Source organism: Columba livia, chromosome 15 (assembly GCF_036013475.1).
Source record: "Columba livia isolate bColLiv1 breed racing homer chromosome 15, bColLiv1.pat.W.v2, whole genome shotgun sequence".
NCBI lineage: Eukaryota > Metazoa > Chordata > Aves > Columbiformes > Columbidae > Columba > Columba livia.
In genome coordinates, this window is record NC_088616.1 from 16,845,244 (window position 1) to 16,862,253 (window position 17,010).

The window sequence follows — 17,010 nt, forward strand, 5'->3', positions numbered from 1 at the left end:
TTAACCCCATTTACTTTCTTAATGTCAGTGGTATCATCAGGATCGCTTATAACCTTGCATGTTAAGTGCAGCAGTTAATTGTGCTGCTGTACCAGGTTTAGACATAAAAGGCAGAATTAATAATAGGTTTAAAGAAAGGGCTTAGAATAGGAGTTCTGAATGCAGAAAAAGGGCTAGCGTGAGTTAACACCAGCTTGTACATAGAAAGGTTAATATTTCATTAAGAGTTGAGACTATTTTTTTTTAATTTATCTAAATGTCTTATACATATGATAGAGGATAGAAAATGAACATTTTGATGAAAACAAGCGTCAGAAGCACCGAGGTTGCCCCGCTGTTTGAAGTATGGTACTCCTGAGCAAATGTGGCTGCCAGACTAGAAACATCAGTTCCTGAGCTCACCTCCAAGCAATTCTCACACAACCAGCAGAGACCAAAGAGACGCTTCGGGATGTATGTGATCCCATTCGGTGCTGGACCCGGGGAGGCCGCACTGCTCGGGGTTCCCCTGAACTAGCAGGATGCAGGTTAGTACCCGTGGAGGAGCGCTGGGGTGCACTCGGCACACGGCACCGTCGGCGCTGGCCTGCAGGGAGCAGGCACGCAGCTCCGCTCGGTTTCGGTGACCGCCAGCAGCCTGCCCTTCATTACCGGCGGGGGGAAGAAAGAAAGAAGAAAAAAGCCCCACCACACTGTGAGCCTATTTGCATCTTTAGGCACTTCAACACCCTTTTTAATACCTTTATTCTCAATGGTCTGAATACCTGCTTAGAGCAACAGGAGTGTAGGTTGGCCGGAGAGATTAGAGACTTTCGCCTCGTAATCCGTTCCCAGGCTGTTCCTGGGGCACAGCAATCACGCACCTTCCCCTGCCCAGGACGGCTGTAAAACAACTGCATTGTCCTTAAAGACTAAATCAAAGGAACAAAAGGTAAGTCAACAATTTCTACATGACTGCTGCCATTTTATAGAAAAGCCTATTGAACGTAAAATGAAAGGTATCCATAGGTACATAAGCAACTCTTTCTATTTTGTTTTAGTTCTAATGATCCAAGGCATTGTTTAAACAGCAATGCTATTGCAGGTTTACTGAGGTGATTTCTGAGTGCCGGCCTGACAGCGAATGCCACAGAGAGCAGCGAGTCGCCGCGAAACCAAAGTGTGTTTGTGCAGCCGCGAAAAAGAAAGAACTGGGACAATAATGAGCAACCAAATAGTAACAGTGAAGGGTGCTGCTTTGCAGGAGACAAGTGACTGTTCTGAGCTCTGAAGTGCCAATGTAATGAATCACAAGAGCCCACTTAAATGAGAGCAAACATATAAATTCTTCTTATTTCAGTATGTACAAATACCAAAGCAATTTTGGGTTGTTAACCTCCGCAGCTTGAGGACAATATGTTCATCATTATTGTACAGCACTTCTCTCTTCAGAAATTCCCAGTATATGGTTTTGATGTTCCACTGCAGTGTAACGTGCGTCTGGAAGGACGCTCGATACCAGACCACGCCGAGGAGCTCAGAAAAACGGGGATTGTTTTTTCTTTTGTAAATCAGCTAGTACAGGAAGCGAACTGATCCCACACATTGTTCCTGACAACACAGATTGTGAAGAGATACTAAAAAAATCTGAATTTTTGCTTTTACGTGGATTCCACAGCTCCTCCTTCCCCCAGGACCCTAACAGCTTGAAGCTGACCCGGAGCGGTGCTCTGCGCTCTGCTCTGCCCCGCGGCCACAGCTGCGCGGCCACCCCACCGGCTCCGGTCCAGCCCCAGCCAGGACCACACCCGAGCGCCAGGACGGGATCCGAACCGGAACTCACCCAAAGGACAGGGAGCAGAGGCAACTGCCTGCGGCGCGGGGCTGGCTGGGCTCACAGTGCTCCTGGTGCCACAGCCGGCGTCGCAGTGTCCTGTCCCCTGGGCCAGACACGTCACCCTGCACTCTGATTCGAGACCCTGGCTAATGCAAATTCTGTCTTCCTACACATCACTGAGGATGGCCTGTCAAAGACAAGACACTGCACTATCCGCCTGCTGTCGCCCCTGTGGAGAACGCCGCAGCCACGAGGGAAGGTGGATTCAGGAACTTCAGTGCCGTCCCTGTAGATGTGCACCATAAATAACTCCTGCGCTATAAAATCATCTGCTAATTGCAGCTCTGACCGATGTGTTCGTGCATTGCTGCCAGGTTTCTCTCTCTATTTGTAGCCGTACCGCTGTGACGCTGCGCCTGGCTTAGGCAGAACTTGCCCCTTGGCACTCCCGACCTGAAGCACATCGCGTGAACTGGGGTAAAACATCGGGCACAGGACAAGAACTACGCAGATGGCAAGAACTCTCCTCATCCTAGGAAATGCCTTCCCAGCTGACTGAAAGCTTCGGGACAGATATATTATAATGGAAATGTAAGTAGCAAAACCCCAAAATTTCTACACCTATTAATTATCCATGGAGAACAAGGAAACAACAACGAAAAAACCCTTAAGAATTCTTCAGTAGGCAATTGGGTCTTTTAAGAAATACCCCAGAACGTACACGGCCACTTCTTTGGTGGAGGAGGGGAAAATACCATAAAGCTTAAGCAGCATTTTATTCAGGAAATCACATCTTTCCCATTTTCCAGCTGACACATTGCACTGCAAGTCTGTCACAGCACATTACCTCGGCGATGCGATGTAACGCAACATTGCTGATGCAAACCAATCCGATGTGTCTAATGTGATCCATCAGCTACAATATTTTGGAGGATTTTTCTGAAAACAACACCCATAGAAGAGATTCTTCCCCCATCTTTGCCAATTAAAAGAGCCTTCCCAAAGAACTGCATCACCTGCAGATAATTGCTTTTTCACAGGTGATTAGCAAATACAATTAGTTGTGGGAAAGGTTTGCTTTTCAGCAACTCGGAGAAAGAAAATGGGCAAACAGACGACGATAGCTGACATGTAACCGCCTTCTCCAGGACCAGGGTAGCTCACCTGGGTAGGTGTTATTTATGGGCCTTGGCTGTGCCACCATCAGGCTGATTTTTCTTGTTTCCCTATTGACAAGCGACCATTCAGGCTTTGGAGCTCTGTGCTTACAGGTTTTCATTTAGGGCCCCAAATTACAGTCATGATCTGAGAGAAATGACAGTAAAGTCATCCATTTGTCCAGAGATGCATCGAAGTCACAAGACAACAGGCAACACATATCAACCTCAAGAACTCTTCAGTGCACAAACTGACTGGCAGTTAAGTTGGTTAATCTGTGCAGCAGATAAGTATTACCAAAATTAGAATCAAATAGATTCACCTCTCAGCAAACATCACGGGCAAGTGCAGTGAATTCAGAGTGATTTATTGCAACGTAAGCCCCGAGCGCTGCAGAGGAGTTCAGGACCCCCTGAAATCCCGCTCCACTTGTTTCCAAAACCAACACCAGCTGCGGACAAGTGCTGGATTTCCCCACAGAGAAGGGACACGGTCCATGGGATGGTGACCAGCTGGACGGTGAGAATCACCGGACACAGACCGTGAACAGTCCACTGATGTGGGGATGCTGTTTGTCAGCAGAGGAAACCACAGCTGAAGGGACCGAAATGGCACCGCACTGACTGCAGCACAAAGCTGAGAGTAACTGTTCCTGTGTCACATCTATGACGGGGAAAAAGAGAACCTCTTTTCTACTTGGGGTTTTGTTTAGAAGTTCACTGACACGGGAATTCGTTATCTGCTTCAAGATCAGGTAACAGCACCACCTTCTGCCAACACGTTACCATCTCTTTAGAAAACTATCGCATCAATTTGCTCTTTCTGATTTCAGCAGCTTGCTCAAACGTTTCTGATGTAGACAGCAAACTTTCGACCCACATCCTTAAGGCCATTTTAAAACATCCCAAGCTGTCCAGAAGAGACATAGATGAAACTACTGAAATTTAACACATTTAATTATGAAAATATAATAAATGTAAACATGCTCTGCTTCAGTAAAACACTTAAATACGTGCTTAACTGCACTATGCTTGAATAAAGTGTCTTGCCATTGCGAGATGACCAGTCCAGGTCCCTGGGCACCCGCACGGCATTTGCTACGTGATTCTGGAGAGCAGGCGGCGCCACAGCACCGACCTCGGCCTGAAAATAACAGCCGGGTGCTTCGGGGCATTCATCCTGGGAAAAGGAGGAATGACGAACAACAGCAGAGGAAGAAGGAGCCACGAAAGGGACAGGTCTGTCCTACACAGGTGTAAACTCAACTGATCGCCCCTCGCCCTGCAGGGGACATTTGGCACATCTGTGTTTGTGTGGCACACACCACACGTGTTTGCTCAAATGGGCGCTGCCAGCATTCCATAGGTATAAATTCTTGTATGCACACATGGGTACAGGCAAATACACCTCCTACGATGCATAATTATATAATGTACTGTCAGGTCCAAAGCTTGTATATCCATCTGATACATTAATAAGAACGCACTTCAAGTCTCTAAATTAAAGCAGCCCTAGGCTAAGGCGAGTCAAAGCAAGGTCAGCACACCGCCTCTGCCCCCTGATTGCCAACATGAGCCCCAGCAGCCCAGGCTGGGCAACTGCGGTGAGGGGAGGGCCAGTGGGGCAGCAGGTAACGCTGAAGAAAGGTTGCAGGGCGACTTGGCCCAAACGCAGCAGGTTTTTCCTCAGCCCCTCCTGTCCAGAGAGCAAAAAGAACAGCAATGCATTCTCCTGCCTCTTCATTCTCCCCCAGCTCTGATTTTGCTTCCCATAACTGAATGGCCAACACTCACCCGGCAGCGCTGGCAGCAGAGTTCAATTTTGCACACGCTGCGGGGAAGCCTTGGACAAACTCCACTTTTCAACACTACAGCCGTACATAATGCTACAACCATCCAGTGTAAATATGTCTTAACAGTTTCCAGTCACATAATCAACTTTTTCCATGCTAGCGGTAGAAGCGCAGGAAGGCATCGGCAGCAGGTTCCCGCACCGCGGGCCGGGCCGCGCTGCACCCGGCAGTAACGCGCGCCTGCCGCGTGCTGTTCTCCTCCCGGGGGAAGGGCGAGCGCAGGCGGCTTTGGTTACGATTATCATCATCCAGGGCTGTTTGTCACACGAGCTGCAACGTTTTATTCTACTAATTCTTGCATCAAATTTGTGACTGCTGCCTGCACTGACAGATACAATTTGGAAAGGAAAATCAGGCCCATCGGCAGAGAGAAGATTGGTGGTGGGAAACACAGCACGTTTCTAGGCAAACGGCTGTAACTGTTCTCTCTTTAAAGCCAATTCATTGTTTCTAATATTGCTGTTTGTTTGGCTTGGGTTTTTTTGTTCTGTCTTGTTGCTGTTTGTTTGTGGGGAATTTTTGTTTGTTTGGGTTTTGTTGCTGGTTTTGGGGTTTTTTTGAGGGTGTTTTTGTTTGTTTGTTTTTCAATTGGGTTCTGGTGTCTTCCAACCACTGGGCAGCAGTAACGCTTGAACACTTCACAACACTACGCTGGGTGACATTGCTGGGTAACGAGAGCGATGATTCAAAATGGGGACGCCAGTTCCTGGGCAGATAATGGACCAGCCCTGACCGAGTCTTTAAAGAAGACTCACCCCCTTTTCCTCCATGTTTTCCATCTCATTTTCCCCCACGTTCCCTCTCTCGACCCCCCCGCTCCTGTGAGTTATAACCCAGGATGCTGGTGTGAAACTACGGGCACCTCCATGCAGCAACGATGAAGCAGAGCTGGGGAGCTGTGCACCAGGCACTGGTGGGGATGCTCCTGCATCTCCTACATCTTCAAAAGATTCCTAGAGACTTCCAGGGGAAAACACCTCACTTAAAAGCGTGTGTAGAAACTCAGAGTGGGGTCTTTTAATAGCAGAAATCCTGCAGGAGGAAACAACCTCCCACCTCATTTAAGATGCTTAAAGATCAGCCGCCTGTCTGAAGGCCTCGTCTATGTCCTCTCTGTCCTGAACGGGCCACCGGTGGGCGGCCTGCCTCCAGCCCCAGCGGGCCGCCTCATTTCCACACTGCAGAGGTGAGTCCTACACAACGCACATGGTTCCTCTGAAGAGCCAAAGTGTGCTTTAATCACAGGAAACACCGTATTTTCATGATCAAATTGTCCCTCGTTGTGGGAAGCACACTGAGGTGCCTTTGAACCACGGGATCTGGGAGAGACGGTGTCAGTGGACACAGGGATAAAGAATAAGGCACTGATGAGCCAATCAATAAACCAGTAATTAAGGCTGTTTGGCAGGTTGGGTGTGTTTTGGTTTTGGTATTTTACTTGTGTTTTTTTCCTCTGGATTTGAAAGAACTTTGCTTATCTGAGTTTTATAACCACTTAAATGAATCCCAGTTCTGTTCAAATCAATGAACGCCGTGGTGAGACAGCTGTAATTTTATGTGCATGTGTTTTAGTAAATTAGAGGGTTTAGCCTTAAGGATTCACTTTAGTGTAATCCACTAAGAAGATAAGTAGAGCCAGATGTGGTGTCTTACAAACTGCTGGACAGTTGCAACTGGAGCAACAGCACTGGAAGCAACTTTATAGCACAGGCAGCACATTCCCTGACTCAAAAAAGCGGTATTTTACATCAAGAGTTATAAATATTTTATATTTACAATGCAAACAAAGAAGGGTGAAAATAGGTAGAATTTTTAAAAAGCAAGCCTCAGTAACTGGTAATGGTTTTATCTTGTTCATTTGTGCATATCCATGGAGAAATACAATCTGTAGTATAACCATTTAACTAAATTAAATTCTAGTTAGCATCTGGGTTTCCATCAATAAGAGTCTATATTTCTGAAGAGCCACAGACTGGTGGCATTAATAGGCACATAAAGATTGTAATAGGTAAATAAATTTGTTGTTGCATCTCTCCTGCTACCAGAACACAGTTTAACAGAGTAATTAGTGGTTAGATATCTGACTATAATGAAGAAAATTCTCTAATCATTAAAAATTCTCCAGACAGAACACTCACCAACCCGCAATGTTTACTGACTCCGAGGCACACTGGCCACCAGGAATGGTTGCACCTGGTTCCTCGCTCTGCATGGATCGCTGAGAAGAGATTTTCACCACCATCACGAAGTCACCAGCAATCCGTGATCCCTTCTTGTGTCCTTCGCCACCCACATTAAAAAAATAAAAGCAATACAGTTTAGCTGTAAACCCACAAGAGCTGAGTTGTCTCAAATTGTCTTTATCTGATAATCCCAACTTCTTATTTGTAAATCTCACAACTCTTCTGAGTCCTCAGGAGATCTGTGCATGGAGTAAGTGACCATAATAAATCGAGAGAGATAAGCATTTACCCCAGCTAACCAGACGTGTTATGTTCAGGGTTTTTAGGTTTGGGCGAGTACAAGTTTGACTATGGTGTCACTAGCGCCGTCTCACTGGTGCGCACGGGGCTGAGCCCAACAAGGAGCTGGACACGTGGACCTGGGGCTGGTACGCGTCTGCTCGTCTCTAACGGACCCACGGCTGGGGGTTTGCCAGCACGCTAGAAACGGAACCCACAGCTCTCGATGTCAGATCTAGTGCCCTCTTCACAAAGCCCCGTTTGCTTCTGCTATGCAATTTGCCACTTCTGAACAGTTCAGGGACCAAATTCCCATTGAAGTCAATGGAAGTTAAACAAGAACAAGGACTGAAGACAATGCAATTGTATTTTGGAAACTACCAAGGAAAACAAAGCTGGTGGTGCATTACATTTGATTTTCAAAGGCTGTATCTCAAGCTTTCTTATTGCAACTTCCAAACCGCAAACTTGCCAAGCTCAACGAGAAATCCGTAACAATATTAAGCTGATTTCTTTTGGATTACAAATGATCACCAGTAACAAACATTTCCCAGAGAGGAAGAAAGGATTGCAAAGTCACTGTAAGACAGAGAGCAAAGAACGCATTCGCACCCCACAGAGCACCCCGTGTTAGAGAGCAGACGGCAGGGACAGACTGGAGAGGAGGGGGCAATGACGAACCACATCACAGCACTGAATCCAGGGGATGGGCAGCCCACAAGAGCTTAATTCCTGTCAGTAAGGCACGCGGCTATCATTTGGAACACCCTGGAAAGGAGACATTTCCATTGAAACAACCAAACACCAACCTTTCTGCTCACAGCCAGATGGCGGGAGCCGCAGGGTGCGAGCGGTTTGGCTGTCAGGGAAGAGCGCTAACGGGACGGCGCTTGGTCCACACCACTAGTGAAGAACTTTAAGGCCAACTCAAACTGCAGAGCTCTCGATCTGCAGCAACGTGCGTTACACCAAACAGGCTGACATCTGGCAAACACCTGGACGGAAAAACTACCAGCACTTCTGCATCTGCTGAAATGCTTCTCTCATCCTCTTCTGAACTTCTTTCTTTTTTTGGTGAATTGGCAATAAGATTACATCTTCTTTATTGCCCCTCATTGATTTGCTCCTCAGAAGCAAATGACAGCGTTTCTGAGAAATAAATAAATAACGAAATAAAGCTGAGAGGCAATCTGCATGTAAATCAGCGTTAGTCATTGACATTTGAGACTCGACAATAAGCCATCCCGGTCCCAGCTGTCCCCACAAAAGCTGATCTCCTTTGTGCGACAGAGAACAGCGCTAGCGATTGGAACCAGGGAGGAAAACAGGTAAGACGTAAACCCTCTCTGCTTGAAGTTTTTCCTGAAGCCTCCTTTGTTCCTGAGCACTTGGGAATACTTTTACCTACTGCTGCTGCTGATGTGAGTTTTGTCTTTGGTGCTTTCTTCCAAGGATGCCGTTCCCCACAGTTCACGCTCAAGTCGTTTGTAGTTTGTTGCATGTGCAGCTGCAGCCCAGAACGCTGCTTCAACTGGGGAGTATAAAAGCTGGAGTAAAAGCTGTTAGGTTAAACCAGGTCTTTCTACTGCTTTTCCAACTAATTCTTTTGCTCTCAATATTCTAGCACCATTCAGACAACATTGCTTCTACTAAAAATCAAGAGATTTGCATTCACAACACAAATATTACCAGAGATTGCACATAGCTTTGAATATCACTAAAAATATTTGATTTGGCTCTGGATCTTGGCAGTATTTCTTCTGAAGGCTCAGGGACAGGTTTGCTGCTGCTCTGACCTTTGTCATCCACGCGGCTGCAAGGCAACGCAATGGGGAGTAACGCACAGGGCAGCCTGCGCAGGGACCAGAGTGTTCCAGCACGTCCCATGGGCAGCACCCAAAGCCAGAGCAGGATTCCTATTGCTGCCAAAGCCCTAAAAAACTGCAATCAGTTACCATCTCACAAGGCAAAACAACTGCAATCAGTTACCATCTCACAAGGCAGTGGGAGATGCTGTACGGGATGAGAATAAAACCTTTCCCAACATCTCCCTTAATCTCTTACACAACAGAGAACATCCTGTAACTAACACCCCCAAAAGCAGCTCGCTCAGGTGTGCCAGCAATTACACAGAGCTAAAAGTGCCCAAGTGCAGCTTATAATTGCCTTTCAGTGGGGCCATCGCTCTCCTCCAGGAGACGCGGCCCTGATCGCACTGTCTGCCTGAGCAGCGAGCTGTTTGCTGCAGGGCTGTCCCGGCTTCACCGGCAATCCTTCGGTGCCCCCTCTGTGTCAGGGAACCTGAAGCACTGTGTGACCTTCCAGCTCACGAAAGGTCAGGACCGCTGGCACGGAGCGGGACCGAGGCGCGCAGGGACAGCTGCCGGGAAAGCCTGTCTGGACACGGAGCCCTTTCTTCCTGTGCCTTTGGCTTTGCCCTTTTTTCTTAATTAAGAATGCAGAAAACCATCGGAAAAAAATCCCTACGTTGGAAAAATCTTCATTCTAGTTACAGACAACATACCTCCAAATTCCCAAAGATCTAATTATGTGCATAAGTTTCATCATAATTTAGGCTTGGTGTTGCTAAACAGAGCAATGAGGTTATGGAAGAATGAAAATACTGATTTTGTTTGCCGGGGAAAGGGAGAGCTCAGCTCCGGGCTCTTGCAGTGGTGTCAGCAGCTTAACTGGGTCTAATCTTCATTCGTTGTGGTCAAGTTTAAATACAAGTAGAAGAAAAGTCTCAACAACCAAGAGCACAACCAAAGGCCTAGAAACACTGGCCTGTATTAATTTTTCCTGCCCTCCCTACACTTGTTTGAACATGGGCAACCAAAGCCCCTGAATCCCCGAAGGGTGACACACCCCGAAAGGCTGAAAAAACCCACTCGTACAACAAGGCCTTAAAATGCCAGGTACATGGTGCCGAGAACCCTGCGGGGAGACGGGAACTCTCTGCTCTTTTCTGCACACGATCGCCGCCCTGCCTAGAGCAATCCACACGGGTCGACAACGAATCTTCACATTTTACCTTCTGAAAGAACAGTTCTGCCGACTTTTCGGTGCTGCTTCACTCTTCCTGCATTTTCAGTTTATTCGTGAGCAGTTCCCACCAGTCACCGTTTTTAAAAAGCAGTTTTAGGACACGGCATTGTTAATGTTAGCACCTGTGTGTTACGCCACTATACCTGATATAACCAGTGCTGCTGGAGAAACAGAGAAAATCAGATGCAAAAAGTACATTGGAAGATAAACCAAGTCAGTTTATTCTGGGTTCTTTGGCCACCAACTCTCTCCCTAGCTCCTGTGTGAAACAATCCAAGCAAATGATATTATACCTCGGCAACCACACAGACTACAGCCATCATTTTGCCCTCTGTCACAAGATACCTGCTATGGTAGGAATTATTTCACCTGTATCCCAGATCACAGAATGCCCAGGAGCCCGTCATCCCTTACTCCGCTTTGCACTGTTCAGAGTGATGCTCGTCACCAGGCAGAAGCCCATGACACTGTCATAGGGAACCCTAAGGGAACCTTTTAACAAAGTCTTGCTGCTGTCAGCAACCGGTAAATTGCCATATATTAGAATAATTCCCCCTCCACTGCATTTCCTCCCAGGACTTCTCTAAAGCCGCCACACCTGGCTCACCGTGGCTGCGGAATTACCTGATAGCTATTAGAGTAGTGCTCCTCCAATTTGTAGCCACTACCCTGGCCTCTTTTAGCATCCCCTACAACAAGATCCAGATGAACTCCCAGCTTAGCGAAATTCAGGCTCAAAATCAACTTCACTTCTGCGTGTGCTCATGTGTATTACTTGTATACTGCTTGATTTTTTTTAATTTCTTTTTTAAACCCAAGACAAAAGCCTCTCATTTCAGCACCTTGTTCACTGGTCTTTTCAGCCATCTGGGTGTTGCATTTTGCGGGTCCCAATTTAGCTGTCCTTTATTCTCAGCAAACTGAACAGCTAACACAAGAATGAGATCAACAACAATTATGGATGCTAAAAAGAAAAGCAGTAAGAACAAAACATAACTGGTGCTGAATAATTTCAAAATGCTTCTGGCTCTCTCAGCCCTATGCAGGAAATAGCCCCCGAACCGCTGCTCCTCGCCCCCGAACCGCTGCTCCTCGCCCCCGAACCGCTGTTCCTCGCCCCCGAACCGCTGCTCCTCGCCCCCGAACCGCTGCTCCTCGCCCCCGAACCGCTGCTCCTCGCCCCCGAACCGCTGCTCCTCGCCCCCGAACCGCTGCTCCTCACCCCAGAACCGCTGCTCCTCACCCCCGAACCGCTGCTCCTCGCCCCCAGACCACTGCTCCTCACCCCCAGACCGCTGCTCCTCACCCCCAGACCGCTGCTCCTCACCCCCAGACCGCTGCTCCTCACCCCCAGACCGCTGCTCCTCGCCCCCGAACCGCCGCCGGACTTGGGATGTGGAAAATCAAAAGGATAAAGTCCTGCAGCTGTCAAACGCAAACTTCAGCGCTGGCCAGCCATGAGCAGTCTGAATCAAGCTGAAGCTTCCTGGCTTAGTTTGGATTGCTTATATCCACAACTTTAGCTGTCCCTAGTGCTGCTGACAGAAGGATCGTGTTGCCCTTTGAGGCACTATCTGGATGCCCTCAGTGGACCCGCAAACCTCGCCAGTTCAAATGGGAACCTTCGCATCAGAAAACTAACAACAATGTTAGAGCGGGGGAAAGCGTGAGTTTTGCTGTTCACCCTTGGTCCCAGGTGAGCACCCAGTACGAACCCAGCACCTCCGTGCGCATGAGGAAGCCATCCTGTGCCAGACCCCAGGAGGAGCACAACAGCTGCACGCAAAGCCAAGCGAGAGCCAGCCTGGGATGCAGCGTCTGTTGGAGGGGGTTCTAACTCATTTCAGACCCTGTCATCTGGGTGATGAAGCTGAAACTGAAGGGAACTTTTTGTCTAATGTTAACAGCTGCTCTTGCTAGCGAACACCTGTACTACCCAGAGACTCCTGCTTACCTCTGTGGCTGCTGTTACCGGAACGAAGAGTAAATAGTTTGGTAGATTTCCAAGAAGAATTAATTAGTTGCACTTTAAAAAATGAAGACCAGCACTTTGGCTTAGAAACATTTGAGCCTTGGCCTGTTTCCACTTGGTTTCTTTTGTCTGCCTCCGGCTGCCCGCGCCAGCCTCATCGCGCTCTGATGATCATTTCTAAACGCAGCACAAAAACCCACCTTGCTACGACTTCCAAGGTTTGCTCCTACAGCCCCTTGCGGATCCACCAACCGCGCTCCACAGCTTTGCATCCAATGTTACGCTTATCGCCCTTCAGGCGCCCGTTCCCTCCCTGCTTCTGCAGCCCCCAGGGCTGGGTGCCCACCTGCCAGCAGGAGGACACACCGACAGACAGACAGAATAGCTGGAGACAGGGGTGAAATGATGCTGTGACACTGGCGCCTTCAATTGACTGCCCCTGTTTTGTAGTATTCCAAGTAAAAGTAGCAAATTGATTCATGCTCTAATTAGTGTTTTTGCTGCTCTTGGAGTAATTCTGCACCTCAGCAGATTCCATTTTATTCCACTTCCAGGTACATAGTACTGAATTTCTTCTGAGTCCTTCCGAAATGCAGTCTGAAAGATGACGACACATCAGTCCCCAGTTCGGAACACTTCCCACGTACTGACGGTGAGCTATTCCAGTCTTTTCATTTTGGTTTGCAACATTCCCCTAAGAGGCTTTGATTCAGACCATACCCATTGCTGCTGCCTGCTGATACCCACCCAGAAAGTGAAGGAGATTATACTGTATAAGCCTGAACATGAATGCCATAGGTTAGTTAGAGCGGCTCCTGGCAATGGTTCAGATCCAGGAGAAAAAAATCCTGCTAATGGCCACCGGATATAAATTACCAGTTAAAAACCAGCACCAGTTCATAGATTTAAATGGATTGTTAATGGACTCAGCCTCACGATTAAAGCAACAAGAGGATGTGATTCCTCTGTCCCCAGTGGCATCATAAGGGCTTCACCGACAGGCGCCGCCGTGATTTACGGCTGACCGCCTCAGCCAGAGCTCCGGGCGCCGTGGGAAGCGCCCAGGCAGCGAGGCGGACGACGCCCAAGTACGTGCTGAAGTGGCGGTTTGCACAGGTAGCAGTCTGCCCGCGCTCGGGTCATCTTCAGCAGCGTCGCTGGGGCCGTTTGCTGATTGCACTGGAGTACAATAATTTCTATGTAAATCAATGTCACACACTAGTTTTTACGGGATTTTTTTTGTTGTTTTCCCTTTTAAGCCCTATCCATACAGCGACTATTAGCACTTTCATAATGAGCGAAGTCTTGATGTGCAGAATCAGAAAGGCAAAGGGGCCAGATCTCCACTGCCCTGGTGTCAGCTGGTCATTGCCGCTGTGCAGAGGCAGCGGACACAAGTGACAGCTCCTGCACTGCTGCTGTCACACAGAACAAACAACAGCCTCAGGCTCTCTGTGCTCTGTGCACTAGCATTTTTACATGGAATTACTGCAATGGGGTTAAGAGAAAGGGGAAATAATTATTACCAAGGGCCTCAATGGTAACAGTTGGTGTTACTGGGGCAGCAAGTCTGAAGGGCAAGCTCTGGGGACGCGGAGTCCGCCCGGCCCCACAGAGCACCCAGAGATCGTGAGCGAGCTGCAGCATGGCAGGCGAGCCACGGGCACATCCTGCCTTGGAACGGTTAAATGGGAATGCTGCAAATACGGCTTCCTGGGAGTTCGTCCTTGCTTTTGATGTTACAACCATTACAGCACAATCGTTCTGAAGCATTGTGATTTCTTTCAAAAATCAAAACGATTCCTACTGCGAGACTTTCTTCTTTTTCCCCTCCAGAGGCAGCCTGTCTTATCTGAGCTTCGTCCCTCACTGGTAAGTCAAACTGTATCTTAGATGTCACATCCTGTCACACTTATCTATGATTTCATGCACGCTGGATTTTAGCTCACAAGCTTTGCCATTGCCCCTATCTTTTTAGGTTGCGACTACAGTAACTGTACCATGAGTTGCTTCTAAATAATCATAAAGTGAAGCAAATAGTACAGGAGATGTCTCCCATTACTACGCTTTAATTTATTCTATAATCACACTGCAAATTAGCCTGGAAGAATCAGGAGTGCTACCATTTTCACTTAGGGGGAAATTTCTGAACCGAAGGAGGTTAAGTCAAAATAAAGTCCACAGTTATCTGGAAAGGTTTAGTACCATGAACACAGGACTGCTGAGGGTGGAATAGCTCCAGCTGTACTAAAGTCTCTGTGCCAGAGCAGGGTATTTTCTTTCCTCCACACAAACACGTGCTGGGACCGGGGATTCCCAGTTCACCATTCTTACCTTTTCCTCTTTCTTCCCCTAAATGCGCACACGGGCCCTGGCCGAGGTTTAGCGCCGGGCAGAGCCTGGGGAGCGTTCTGTGACCAGCCTGCAGCAGCTCTCGGCTCACAGCACGGACATGTCAGCTCCCATTCCTGTCCAACGTGAAAACCCACCGACTTTGTTTTAGCTAATGGCACAGTATCATTTATGAGTCAGCCAGAAGCTCAGACTGAAAGGCTGATTGACAAGCAGCTGATCATGCTCACTTCAGCACTAGAGCGAGCACCCGCGTTAGTATTTCAGGCAGGACCGGAGGTGGCGGCGGTGGGCGAGGTGCTGCAAGCGACACCAATGCTGCGCTGCCAGGCTGTGACTTTCTGAGTGCGCAACTGAAGGGTGAGGCTAAGCCACGGCGTGACATCCGGCAGTAACGGCACCGCTAGAGATTGCGACAAGACACTCACCCTGATACACCTGTAATCTGCCGGCAGGTTCACCTGGCACAGCAGGAGAGGAATGAGGATTCTGGAGCTTACCAACTCGAATGGGTCTGCCATCAAGGAAACATGATAGAACAATTTCAATCACCTCTGCTTGGAATCATCCAATACAAGAAATAAAGATTGAAATCCTTTCAAAAATTCCGTACTAAACTAAAGACTGAAAAGATCTGAGATCCCCACCGTGTTTACCCTTCTCAGAGATATTCAGATTGCTGGTTTCTAGTCCCAGGTTAATTATAACTGAATTTGACTAAGAGCCCTTACAGCACCTCCAACCAGCGCTGCTGCTAAAAGGGCTGGAGAAAACAGCCTGGAACACTGACCCGAAATTCTCCTTTTGACTGCAGTGGTGAATAATTCATTCCAGCACTAAATGTGAACTCACGATGCATCAGTAAGGACCTACAAAGGAGCCAAACGGCCGAGCAGTGTTCCAGCCCGGCTGAAGACACTGGGGCTCCTCACTGGCCTCTGGTTTCTAAACATTCATGTTTTGCAACGTAAATCACTGCAAAGCACAACAGCTGGTCCCAACCGGTCCCACACGGCTTCTGCACAAGCAGCGTGAAAACACAACACCCCACATCTCCCCCTTCTAAACGTCACAACAGCCAAAAATCAGTCTGACGGGTAACCAAAAATCCAGCCACTAAAGCCTCTTCAGTACAGCTTCTCAGCAACGTCCACTCGGTCAGTTATGTCTCCTGTGCTGCTGCCAGGAGCCGTAGGTCTCAGACAGACAGACAGACAGCCTACCACATCTGCTTATACCATGTGTCAGGTCTCTGCTGTTTTAAAAGGCTGTTGGTATAGATGGTGCAAGACTCTCCCTCGTCACAGGCTCGCGCACCGTGTCCAACAGAGCACCGTCGACACACACAGCCCTGCACGCGGTGCTGACCCTTCCTAGGGGCCGGCAAATACAAGACATCTGCTCCTGAAAGTGGAATAAAATGCAATCTGCTGAGGTACAGAATTACTCCAAAAGCAGCAAAAACACTAATTAGAGCATGAATCAATTCGCTACTTAGAGAACTACAAAACAGGGGCAGTTAGAAGGCAGCAGTGTCACAGCATCATTTCACTTGTCATACACCAGGGCCTGAGGCAAAAGCCAGAGGATGACCCCAAGATGGACTCACAGAAACACAATAGGACCGTAATTTTAAGTTTCTGTATTTCAGAGTAGCATAATAGGACTGTTTTTCAGAAAAACCAACACTTGATGAATATGAAGCCTGTTTGCCACCCAGTAACTGCCTAAAGGGGAGTTTCTGAGACGCGCTGTCTCCATGTGCTGAGCACAGCTTCCCTGCCCCGGACACACTACAAACTGCAAGCCAGTTGCAAAACGCATAATATTTCACACCACTTCTGATACAAATATATTCATGGAGACCAAAAGCAAATTAACAGAAACATCTTCCCCGTTTTTGTGAAACTGTACTTGCGCGGAACCCCGTTTCACCGACTCCGCGCTGTACGATCGGTTCTCCGCGGTGCTGCCGCGCGGCTGATCCCACAGGGCTCCACGCATTTCTGAGGCACAAGTCATGAGGGTCATAGGGAACGGAGGTCCCGGATCCTGCCACAGTCTCTCCAACATCTTGGGGCAAATCAGTTAATCTTCCAGTGGTTCACCATCAGTAAAATGGAGACACTACTCTTTCACCTATTTTTCCTCCATTTTTTGTGAAATGAAATACAACCTACAATCCACATATACAGCTACTCAAAAAAACATGGAGACACTAATTAGGTATTTAGATCCTGGTGTAACAGCAATAAAAACAGATCCAAATTTATTACCAAAATCACAAGAAACCTGAATAGTCCCCGAGTATTTCAGTAGAGTATAATAACTAGGAGAGCAGCAAGGACAG

The 17,010-nt window shown here is 48.0% G+C and overlaps 2 long non-coding RNA genes across 8 annotated transcripts in view; one reads left to right on the plus strand and one right to left on the minus strand.

The window, feature by feature from the left end:
• LOC110356114 (uncharacterized) overlaps positions 1 to 17,010 on the minus strand; it is a 157,608-nt gene that overhangs the window by 32,095 nt on the left and 108,503 nt on the right. For 2 of the 7 annotated variants that reach the window (XR_010466416.1, XR_010466415.1), the window contains one exon: positions 6,965 to 7,106. The exons of 3 other annotated variants lie outside the window; for them this stretch is intronic. This is a non-coding gene — a long non-coding RNA (uncharacterized LOC110356114). Of the gene's footprint in view, positions 1 to 764; positions 903 to 1,822; positions 1,961 to 6,964; positions 7,107 to 17,010 lie in introns of those variants that run through there. 2 more of the 7 variants (XR_010466418.1, XR_010466419.1) reach the window with 2 other exon arrangements.
• LOC110356116 (uncharacterized) lies at positions 802 to 7,082 on the plus strand. The gene is made up of 3 exons (XR_002409187.2): positions 802 to 931; positions 1,041 to 2,407; positions 6,952 to 7,082. It is a non-coding gene; the product is annotated as an uncharacterized LOC110356116 (long non-coding RNA).